The following is a 12,947-nucleotide window of genomic DNA, read 5'->3' on the forward strand; positions in this document are numbered from 1 at the left end:
AAGTGACTATTGATCACCTGATACAGCTTGCGTATGACCACATGATTTCTATCTAATCTACTCAAGAATTGATACAGAATAAGATATAAACATCAATTGATATCCACCGACTATAACTTGGAAACATAGTGATCCGGTAGGATGATTGTGGAAAGGAACTAATTATGGAACAGGAATTTCACAAGTAGATGGGAAAAAGATACTTAGTATTTTAAAGAAACTCAGACTATCTTATGATAAAGCCAGAAATACACTATCCATCTTGTCATAAGTGAATATGTTGATAGTTATGTCAGACACAAGAGCCTATTGTAACCCAAATCTTTAAACCTAATTACCTTTTGTGTTACCGTTATGCGAAACAACATACAAACATGACTTCGACTTCTGTTAATTAAAATAAGATTTTTAAATTCATTTATAACCCTCATTAATAAGTGTATTTGTAGGTTGAGAAGATTACTTACGACGAATTTGACACATATAAAAAACACAAATAGACATTTAGTGTCGATCAAAAACAACTACGTTAATGACATAATGAACTCGAACGAGATTGTAGTTTCTTGTTAAATTATTTCACAGCACACAGAGAAAGGTCAGAAATCAGAAATCATCGCTGGGGGCAACCCATAACATTGAACAATAATTCTATAAACCAACATTATTTATTATAATGTCGGGTAAAATCGCTTTGATCTTGTAGGTATAATGTTGAACTACTTGTAATACAAAGAAGGACGGGTCGTGTCAGATTTCCAAGTCTATTATTGACTGCAATTGACTTTGAGTTATCTTAGCGAGAATTAATTAAAATATCTGATAATGCTAATTAAATAAATTTAAATGATTCTGTATTGAACATTGCCAACATTTTGTGGAATCTATTCAAAGGCTTTCTACCGCTATTATAGAAAATTACCTCACTAATGTTTTTAATTATAAATTCGTAAAGATTTATAATTTTTTTATTAAAACTTTATAATTTTTAATGAATTGCTTAGAAATTTTACGATTGCTAGTATTTGTGTGGAATAAAATTTCAGAGTTGATAATTATTTCATTCCGGTATTAATTTTGTATTAATTATAGGTTTCAGAATCTGTAAACTCAATCCTGCAGCGTTTGTAATCCCTTAATCATTATAGACAAGTCATGATCTGAAGATTCTGACACAATCTACAATGTAACATCTCTCTAAACATAACTACTATGAATAATAAAAATCATCAATGTTTTATGACAGCTATAAAATATCAGCAACAGCGTCGCTGTCAAGGAACCGTAACAACGGGATTATGTAGTTATAACATAATAATAAAAACGAGTAGTATCCGAAAACCCAAGTTTCATATAAGTTAGACCTTAATTTTCAAACTTATATCGCTAATAAATTAATGATCTTAAGAAAAAATAGATTACCACGTTCTATTAATAGAAATACTTAAACACAGTTTAAAAATTACATCCATTACGTAAATATACATGGCACGTGTCCGCAAACTTTCCACTGATTTATATTAAAGCGTTGTATGAATCGACACATATCAGCATAATTGACCGCTACAACGCATTCGTGATATATTGGAGGCTGTGGTGTCAGTTAAGCCCGTTTAGTACTCCATAAATTTAAACTACATTAAATGGTAAGTATTTTAGAATAACACTCAATAATTGAACAACCGTAATATGCTAATCTATGTTTAGTAATGTGTGTTACTTTTTGTCATGTTGTTTAGTGTTCAATAAAGAATATCTTAGTTATATACCTGGCTTTAAACAACTGTGCAAACAGAAAGTCGGACCTTTAAAATAAACGCACGATGACAAACAAGGCAGACAGCCAATGATAACTATTTTCATAAACAGCAAAATAAACGTAAAGTATAAATATTTAATGGCCGAATATCCGCACAGCATAACCCAAACATGGCCTGCACTTTCCATGACACTAATGTGAATATTTGACAATGTTACGTGTCACTAATTTTTATTTACCGTTGAATATAAGATTCATTCTCTTTTTTAGTGCTGACACTTTAATGTAACTGATAAAGCGATTTAAAAAAACTTATCATGTGTTTAATGAATAAATTTTAGGTACGTCTGCAGGTTATTTTTTGGAATTAAACGTAATTTAAACCTTTAATGTTTTGTTTTAAACCTTTAATCTTTTTTCAGACTTATCCGTCCATCAAGATCTTCAGATATAACTTCAAGAGTTTAGTAACCTGGAGTAATAAGTCTCAGATGAAAAAGTATGCTCATTGGCTTATAGAATTCTCGGCAAACAAACGTATCGCGGATTTAATAACAACTTCAATCTTTTAGAAGGTTACAAAAGTACAGATTTTTTTTTAAACGCGCTGAACATATTGGCAATTAGGTGTGTTGTTAAAAAATCTGATAAAATAAGTAATAAATCTGTTTTTCTTAATGAAAATTTTATCACATGTATAATCCAATATATATATATATATAATGATTAAATAAAGGAACTTCGTGATATTTTTACTGTATTATACGTTTGGTTCTCGAAGTCTCGTAATCAATTAAAGTTAAGATTGTAATGTCACCGTAACCTTATGTTACGGACGGTGGGCGTGTAGCACTTCCGGTGGGAGTTTATAGAACATGCTTATATGAGACTTATATGCACACAATCGATTCTTGGCAGTTATCAATAGTAAGGCCGCTGTATATATTCCTATAAGTGATTTCCTCCGAATGCGGCGTACTTAAAAAGAAGTTTGATTTTATGAAACCGGCGCTCACTTCAGTGTTTACGAGATAGAATGATTTTGATGAATTAAATATGTATCATTCAAAAGATTTTTGAAGTACAAGTTTTAAAATTCAAATATTAGCGTTAGGGTTTATGAGGTTTCGTTATATATTATTTTAATCTAAACTCTATAAGAAATTTATTAAAATAAAAGTTTTAAAAAGTAAGTGCTTAAAAGTTCTAGTATTTAAAAGCCGAAAAAATCGACATATTCCTATATTTTTTATTTAATTATTCCTGACAGTTATTGCAAAATAATAAAATTTAAGATAGGATTACGTAATGTGTAAGCGAAGGCATTGCTTTATATTTTTTCATAATACATTTTATTGCACGATGTTTAGTCTGCCATACATAGATAGAAACTTCAATAAATAGAGCGACGACGTATTGTTAAATAACCATATTTAGCAGACAATTACCCAATAAAACAATTAAGGTTTTTTGGCAATGTTTGTATAATAATGAAGGACAAACTTGGCTGTAATTTACTGAAATTACCTCAATAAGAGTGCAATTATAAAGATTTATGTTGGTATATTTAATTGGAATTCTCAAAACATGTAATAGGTTAAATTAAAATTATATAAATTATTGTGCTAAGTTATTAAATGATTTATTAACACACTTTTTGATTTAACGTGTTACGTGCATATACATCCATAATAATAATAGTATAAAATGAATTAAGAATATTACATTCAAAAACAGCTATTTTTAGAGTTATTTTCTTTGAAACAATTCAGTCATATAACAATTTAAATTAACTTATTTCATTACAGATTTTAATTTCAATGGCGTTAAACATTTTTGGATTTACAAATTTATAATTATTGAATTCAAAAATATATTATTTTAAGAAATTCATATTATATATAAGAAACTAAGAGAACAACTTGTTAAAAAATGAATTATTACAGCTGATAAACACTTTTAAATAAACTCCTTACATGAAAAAAGCTCATCGAATAAGCTAATTGTAAGATTTTGTTAAGTTAAAGATACGAATTTTTAAATACTTCTAAAATTAATAAACATTTTAGTTTATGATTGTACATTACAAATCTATTTTAAATGCGATACGGTTTAAAGATAACTTGTACATGTACATTGTAAATTAGCTTTATGTATGTAAATGCTTGTCTATTCTGAGAGAACAGGTTACTTACACGAGTACACTATACCGCAAGGGTAAATTAATGAATATTTAAAAGCCATTATCACAAGATTAATTTCAAAATTTATAATAATAAGTAGTAAATTCTGCTTTATATCATAGCGTATTTTATGTAGATTGTACGATATTAGTTTCGTACAATTGTCAACTTCATGGTTTAAGAACACACGTTCATCTTCACGATACATATCGATTGAACAGATATTGATCTTCACGAAAAGTAAAATAACGTAATTCAGGTATAGTCTTCATTTTCACATAGTCGGATTTAAAAATAGAAACAAGCAAACTTGTAATGTCTCATAACCTACATTTACTAAGGGTCCCTTAAAACTGTATTTATATAAAATCAAACCGATCTTAGTTAAGGATTTATTTGAAAATGAAAAACAATAAATCAAAATATTAAATGAAGTTAATGATGGTTTTACAAATTAGTTATAAAATATATATGTATATATATATATATGGACATAAAAATTAATCCAAAATATATTATATATAAGTAGCTTTTGATTATATTATTAATATAATATAATATTATGTTTCAAGTCTAATTCTGAGAATGTTGGATATAATTGCATTCATATGAAAGTAAAAATGCACGGACAGCCTTGATGAATTCGCAAATGACGGTATAATGAGAGGCTACAGAGTTCAAAATCATGTCAGTGACCGCAAAAAAATGCTTTATAATTAAACTTATAATAATAATTTAACATTTATGTATGCTTCAATATATGCCCCTTATTCTAAAGTAGGACTAGAAATACTCATTACTTCGACTATAGCAAGCAAACGAAGGTTGCAATACAACACGATCCTGACTGCGAATGATTAAATGGTTCGTGTGTAACATGACGTCACAATCCATAATAAAAGTTTTACAGAGCATATCAAATGCTTATCGCATCATAAAAAGTTTGGTGGGTATATTAGATTTATCTTTAAAGTCGTTTAAGATACTTTATAGTTCAGTACTGGTTTGTAACAGAATCTTAAAAACACATCCACAAAAAAAATCTGTTAAGATAAAGGAATTAATGAAATACCTCTCCTATTTCCCAATCTTGATGCTAAATAGGTGTTTTAAATAATTTTATATTCCACGCGATGTCGTAAATTACATCAACATCTTAATAAAATGATATAATTTGGGTTAAAGATACACTTATTATGTCATATCTTCTGTTAGAAGATGTTGAAACTAGTTGTTATATTTGTTTTATTAAATTTATTAGGCCATAAAAATAAAAACATCCACTTATAACAATAATTTTATCATCTTGACCAAGTGACACACTATATTTTATATTTATAGTTCAAAACAATTGTTAGCAAATATATATTATGAAAGAATAGATATATTTTAATGAGAAATTACGATCTTTTTATTATCACACAATCAAACACTTTGACTTTTATTATACCAAAAACAATAAATAAATTTTTTAATATGTTGTATAAGAGAATTTTATTGACGAATTACAGGTATATTTTTTAGTGGTTTCGTGTAAAATTAATTTCACGTAGTTTAGAAATTTTTTTTTTTTTTTGAGTAAACAATTTTGTATTTTATTTCGTACTATATCAATAAAAATCTCATGAGTCGAAACACTAGATGAATTATATCAAAACAGGAATGATAATTCAAATCAATAAAAATACATTTTAAAGTATATTTTAATTTATTTGTGGAATTATTTAATTTATATTAATCAAATCTAAGAAAAGCGCATCGATAAATTAAATTCTAAATATTAAACATCCCGAGACTTTGTTAAAAAAATATCGACGAAGCCGCGTCTAATGCCTTGTTTAAAATAAATACCACAAAACCTTAACAAAGTAAATAGAATGTCATACATCCATTACGTACTTAGAACCAGTCGAAGTTATTGGACATAATGGCCATACCGATGTCGGCTTCTACAATGAGACAAGATTTTATCTGTGCACTTTATATTAAGGAGACAAAATAGCATCTGTGTACGAATTAAAAGAAACCTTTATGTGTACACATTTTTGCGCAATTTTCCCCGTTTCTAGAGCATTGTAGGATTTATTTCCGAAATGAAATATTGTTCAATGCATCAATTATTATACTAAAGCCACTTGTTATCAATAAGCTTCAATGTTTATTTTTACTTTTGGTTTATTTTTAGATTGGTCTCAATTAATACCAATTCAACGGTTGGATCGTAATGTACATTTGTAAGTGAAATCGCGTTTAGAATTCGGTTTAATTGGACTTTATTAGACGGCGGTTTAAAACAATTCATGACGATTCTTTTCTTGGGACGTAATGACATTGAAATGTGTGGGAAATAGATAGTGATAATTCTTATTATTTAAAAATTATGACTATATATCTTTTAATTCATAATGGCAGTGCTTCTGTCTTCATTATACAAACTGTATTACAAGGACAGTTTATATTTATGTATATAAAGCACTAATTTTAAAATATTCAAACATTTCATATACTACGTCGTCCTATATAATTTTAAACAGACTCATAGATTGTTTGAGTCAAATAAGGATCTTCCGTAGAGATGCAGTCATTAGGTAATTGAACGAACCAACTTTAGACGCAATGACTTGTGCTGGCATCCAGGGTAACCAATTTAGGATCCGAGTTAGGGTTCACGAAATTGCATTAAAATATTCACTTAATAAAATTTATAAAAACCTAAACATTACCATCAAGAACAAAAAGCAATTGTACATATTTTATGTCTTATGATATTAGAAAATATTCGACTTAATAACTATTCATAATGAAACATTATATCTTAGAAAATAAAAACAAAATTGCTAACTTTGTCAACCCTATTTGAAATATGTTCATGTAGTTGGTATTTTCTGTTTATCCGATATTAGGAGATAATACTAATTTATTGATATTTAACATTTAGGGATCGTTTTTTACGTGCCATCTGTTTTAGGGGAATCAGCATTATGACCTTTAGCATACCCTTTCTCTATTCCATAGCATCAAAATCCAAATATAGTAACTGGTAAAACCGATATGTAATTGGATTAATTAGTAATCACCTTCATGGTATTTAATATGTAAATAGTATGCTTTGAACATTTTATTTATATTCATATATAGTGACCGAATACGGCGGTGTTAAAACGACTTATGCATATCTTATATCATGATTCAACGGAGTAGTGTTGTGACATAATGGATTTACTATTTAGTGACGTGTATTTTAATCAAGATAGAAAAAGAAGGTCTCTTAGTTAAAAGTTTTCAGAAAAAAGTTTTTTCTTTTCTTTTCGATAACATTTTAATATAATTCTTTTTTTTATTTCTCATGTCTTATCATATGAACGTTTAATTAAATTATGTTTATTAAACGTTAATAATTTTTTACTAAAAACAATTGTTCATATAATTATTACTAATATAAATATATATTTATTTGTATATGAAAATATTGACAAAGCAATCATCAAACATGGAAGTTTAATTACTAGACATTGAAAGCGTGATACAAATCAATACGACGTCAATATTTTTAATCAGATCAATCTACTAGTGTCAATAAACAATTATGACTAGTAAAGTGACATTTTGATGGTTCCGTTCAACGGCATTTTAAACAACAAACCAGTTTCATACAGATATAGTTGAATAAATATTTAAAAACAAGAGGAAAACTGACGAACAAACTAAATAATTACAGAAGCGTCGTTTTTGTTAAATAAAACACGTGAAATAAAGGCAACGTGCAATTTAAAAAGGTTGCCGAGACCGGTTGATTGACAGTTGCGAGTCAGGTGTCACACGTTATGGTTACACAGCTGCATTTCGACACTTTCTATTATATCCACATTAATATCAAAATTAATGAATTAATAAACATATTTAATATCTATTGTACATGTATTGCATGTCACAAAATGATTTTAACTGCCAGTAAAACCAAAGTAACAAGATCTTCAAATAGGTTGTTTTTAGTAGACTTAAATTTAACATTGTTGTAAATTAGTAAAATCGTGTCAAATATTAATTAATTTATCTTTAATGAAATGTAAACCGTCGTAATTTAAATAAATGTCAATTTTAATTCAAAAGACACGAAAGCATATAAAATATAGATGTATATCTTTACAAGTTGAAAATATGTGAAATGTCAAAGTTCTCCGATAAAAAAATCTTAATCAGCCTCAGTATTTAAATACCGATCATATCAAAAATAAGTATCTCTGGGCGGTAACCAAATAAATCGCTCTATAAGGCAAGTGAATATAAGCCCTGGTATGATTTAAATAATTTATAGCTGGTAGCTGCCATTTTAGTTAGCTAGTAATTTGGCGAAATGGACGATTTATTACACACCCGCAACATGAAGTTCAATTTTATGATACGAAGCGAGCCGTAATGACTTGAATTATTATTAAATAAAGAGTATTTATTTTGACTTATATGTCTAGGTTATACTCAAGATATTTTATGAGAGAGAATGATCTTGAGACGAAATAAACTGCACGACAATAACTGAAATAAATTCTTTACTTAACGATTAAAAATTATCTTTATAACAAATGTGTGGGATATCATTTTACATAAAGTTGCTCGGTTTATTACTTTGTAATCATTTTTCTTTATATTATAAAGAAGAAACTGAGTCATTTGTTCCTTTGTTATATCTCATTAATCAAGCAACAAATAGTACTTTAATTTTTTGTATACATACATTTTTCTGCAAAATATATCACTAGCAAAACCGCGTTTAATCCTAGCCTTTTTCTTGTATCTTAATAAATTAATCATTCATAATATTATAAATGTCAGAGTGTATTTCGCGTTGTAATAGCGTATGTAATTGTTCTAGTCACTTATCCGACATGTATTGGTCAAGGTTTGGTACATTTATATAATAACCGTTTAAGAAATAACTTAATCTCAACATGAATCGATTCCTACTTATAAGTTACTCGTTTTATTTATTGTTTGACATTCTTAAGAACTCCAATAACTTTGATTTGAAATAATAAAGGATTCAACTATATTTTAAACTACTGAAACCAGTTTAACATTTAGGTAAATACCATGGATTAAAACCTTTGTAATTCTAGCCATATAATTACTGAAATACAAAACATAAAAAAAAAATCAGTAAAACCCAAAACTTTATGTAGGAAAACAAATTGTTTGTGAAAAATTACCGTCAGAAATTTAAATTTATATTCACGGTGTCCTGAAGTGGAACAAATTAAATAAGTATTTCACACAAATAGCAGAGAATCAAAGCTATTTTTACAAAAAATATTAGAGTTCTGGATAGCTTTTGTACACTGTTAATGCATTTATTTCTGCATATAATCCAATCCAATCCTGATCTTCGTCGGTATAAAGTATCAATTTTTTTTATAGCGACCCGTCCTTAAATTTAATTAGGACTACACTCATTTCATTGGCACAGAAAAAAATATTAAAACAATAATTATTTCGCTTCAGTTGGCAAGAACTATTGCAACAAAATTGATGACATAGCAATTTACTTCAGTAAATAACATAAGTATTGTGTATTTTAAGTATGACAGATTAATAAGAAAAATATGCTCCAACATAAATTAGTCACTATTCGATCATCGGAAATGAGATTATTGTCTCCATCTTATAGCAATAATAGACAACATATATTTTAGCTTTTAAGATAAATATTCCGTTATGCGTACATACAATCGCGTGACCAATAACTTCTGTAACTTTATTTATCGTTTCTTTAAAACCGATTTGGGTTTAAGAGATTCGGTCGATTTAAACACACGCACGATTTAAGAAACGTGTAGGTTCAAATGTGAGCTAAAAGAGGTTATCTCGAATGCAGCCAACGAGAACTGGATTTTATACGAAATTTATTATTACACGTATTATTTTAAATGTAATAAATGTGAATTGTATTTAGTTTGAATTGCATTAAACGATGATGTGACTAATAATAGCCTTAAGGGAAGATTTTTCCTCTAGTTGTATTATAGGTAGCGCAAATGTGAATCATAATTTTGTATTAACGTAACAAAGTTTTGAATAAACAAAATTACTCGATCCAATAAAATCGATTTGAATTACCTACTGTCGCTGCAATGTATATTGGGTGCAAATTTAAATAACACTACGTCTTACAACGCATCTTTAATTTAATTTGCTGTTATTTCATTGAATTTTCCATAACAAAAACTTTGAATTCATTGATATTAAGAGGTCATTGTAGATAATGTTCCGTATTCAATGTTTCGGTTATTAAACAATGTAAACTTATTATCGTTGTTGATATAAGATCAACCTCGCGTCACTCGTTTAGCGCGGGGACTGTAATTGAAATCGCGTGATGTAGTTCACAATATAAATATAGTTACATGTATAAATACATACATCCTATTTGAGTACATTTCTAAGTTTGTGATTTTTATATATAGGTATTGTGATATCATTACGATGTTATAAGTTGTAAATATTGTTATTAAAACAACTTATGACAGTAAAGATTTTGTACAAAACTCTTATAACAATTAAACAAAACGCTGTATTTTTATTAATATTTCCTAAGTATGGTGTCAGTATAATTCCAACCCTGTTTGGATTTGATTTTTTTTTTTGTAATAATTAATTATAATCGATGGCTACATGTATATATGTATATATATAGAGTTACAAGCACATATCTCAAAACTCATATTCATATCATGAGAGAGTCAGTAATTTAAGTATGCAAACATAGCATAAAATATGTACGTTAATTTTTACGTTGTCAACCTTCAAATCTTCAAAATTTTTCTTAACTATGAAGTCCATAAAATAAGCTTAGTTTGTTCTATTATAAAAGTGACTTAAAAAGATGCATTTTTCACTTTTTTACTACAGATTCCATGATACAAAATCTTATCCAGTTATCACATTGAGAAAATATTGAACGATGGATACAATATCTTCACAAAATTTTACACCTCATCCTACAGTTTTTTTCCTAATGGAATCTACGAATAGTCATGTTTCAATAAACAAATTGAAGTTACTTAAGTTATTGAAGTAAATAAGCTATACATGATAAGTTTGAGAAATTGAAAATAGTTTTCAGGAGTAATTCTTATCTATCTTCAGGAATATCTGCTATGCTATGCAAGCTGTTATTATTTAATTTTTATTAGTTTTAGCGCTCTTTTTTTAATTTTTTAAAACACATACATATCTTAATCTAAACTTGTCTTCACAATAATCTGTTTGTCATTATTATAGTCAACATTTGTTAGTATTTTCTTAGTTTGTGATTTTTTAAGTCTAATAGCGTCTTATTTTATATAAAAATTTTATTAAAAAAAAAATATTCAGTATTTATTTGAAAATAAAAATATATGCCTGAGACGTGTAAATACTTAAAACGGCCAATAGATAGAATTTTCACAAGAATAGACAAATTTTAATATAATTGCAGCTTCTATTTGGAGTCCCAAAATACACTCAGAGAGAAACATAAATTTATACAAAGAAATGTAAACATTTCCAACGTCACATATATAAATAACGAGAATGCCATAAAATAAATAACATCACGACTAACACGATCCAATAATTAAGTACAAAGTGTTAATTAGTTGTTAATTGTCGTTACTTCTAAGTCAAAAGTAAATTTCCTAGACTGTTCCATTTCAATCATAAATCAATATATATACTTTTTATGAAATAGTTTGCATGTTATAGCTCATATAGTATTATGAAAGGTGCTATTCCACAAATAACTAATTCTCGTTATTTATCGTACTAAATATATGTAATAGATACAGTGATCTTAAGTACTTTTTTTATCACGTCTATCTTCGATTTATCGTTAATTTTGATTGTCTAGCTGATACCGTTTAAATGTACATTTTTTCTTGGCGCTTCAGAGAACACTATAAAGCATGAAATCTCTTGTGCGCTCATTATAAAATGTACAACTTTAAAATTAGTAATTAGTACCGACTATCCACTAGTTTTTCTATTCCTAAATGTACATAAAGATGAAAAATATTGCCGTTACCGTCGTTTAGTAGTTAAAATCCTTTTGTATCTATAAATATGGCAACGCTTTTCATATATGGTAATAGTTAAACGCAATACGTTAAAAATAATTGTTATATTTATTTTTTGGTAAATGACAATATAAAGTAGGTATCATATGCACAAATCAAAAATTTACAAACGCTAGGCTGAACACTAATGCGAATGCCGAACCACATTTTTTTTTTTCTACATAAAGATTTTACCTTCCGGCAATTTTTCCATAATTAGGACAGTGCAATACCAGTTTAATAATTTAATAATCGTCATGGTAATTCTATAGATTACAATAGTTTACAATTCTAGTAATTGGAAATAAGTATTTTAAGTCACGACCTACATTTATGATCTCTCTAAATGTTCTTAAGTCTTGGTTATTATTGTTCTAAATATTCAGATAAAAAGGCATTTCACAGCTCAGTAGCGCTTACACTATTGTTTCATTGAAATAAGAATATTTATATTTCTTTTATTCTGTGACTTTCTAGGTAATGTTAATGGTAAAAGATTCTTCAGTAAATCAAATGATAGTAATCATCATCCGATATTTTTGATGGCATTTCCAATTTTCTTCATATTCGTGTTTGTATATACAGCGTGTATATACAGCATACAAAAAGGAACTTAATCTATTGCTTTTCTTTTCATGTCAAAAAGAACCTTATTTACTCACCGAAAATAATAATATTTGTCGGAAAGATAAAAACTCCACAAAAACACTTTAAAACAATTTGGCTCTTATCTGTATGATATTCAACACTATATTACACTATGGCGTCGGCGACTGTCAATGATACGGTACGGGTATCGATGATTTTTCTTAAAAAATATGTTTTGTTCAGCATCGACGAGCGGTCGTGGAGCTGGCGGTTGGACAATAAATTTATATTGAACAAGTGACACTCACCAGCTCATAGATACTAGTTTAA

The 12,947-nt window shown here is 27.8% G+C and overlaps 1 protein-coding gene across 2 annotated transcripts in view; it reads right to left on the minus strand.

Annotated features, from left to right (window-relative positions):
* LOC116771494 (cGMP-dependent protein kinase, isozyme 2 forms cD4/T1/T3A/T3B) overlaps nucleotides 1–12,947 on the minus strand; it is a 77,932-nt gene that overhangs the window by 50,720 nt on the left and 14,265 nt on the right. The window contains exon 1 of one of the 2 annotated variants that reach the window (XM_032663347.2): nucleotides 12,692–12,888. The exons of the other annotated variant lie outside the window; for it this stretch is intronic. The gene's annotated coding sequence lies outside the window, so the exon portion shown is untranslated. Of the gene's footprint in view, nucleotides 1–12,691; nucleotides 12,889–12,947 lie in introns of those variants that run through there. 2 annotated transcript variants of the gene reach the window in all.

This window comes from Danaus plexippus, chromosome 17 (assembly GCF_018135715.1).
Source record: "Danaus plexippus chromosome 17, MEX_DaPlex, whole genome shotgun sequence".
In the NCBI taxonomy this organism is placed as follows: Eukaryota; Metazoa; Arthropoda; class Insecta; order Lepidoptera; family Nymphalidae; genus Danaus; species Danaus plexippus.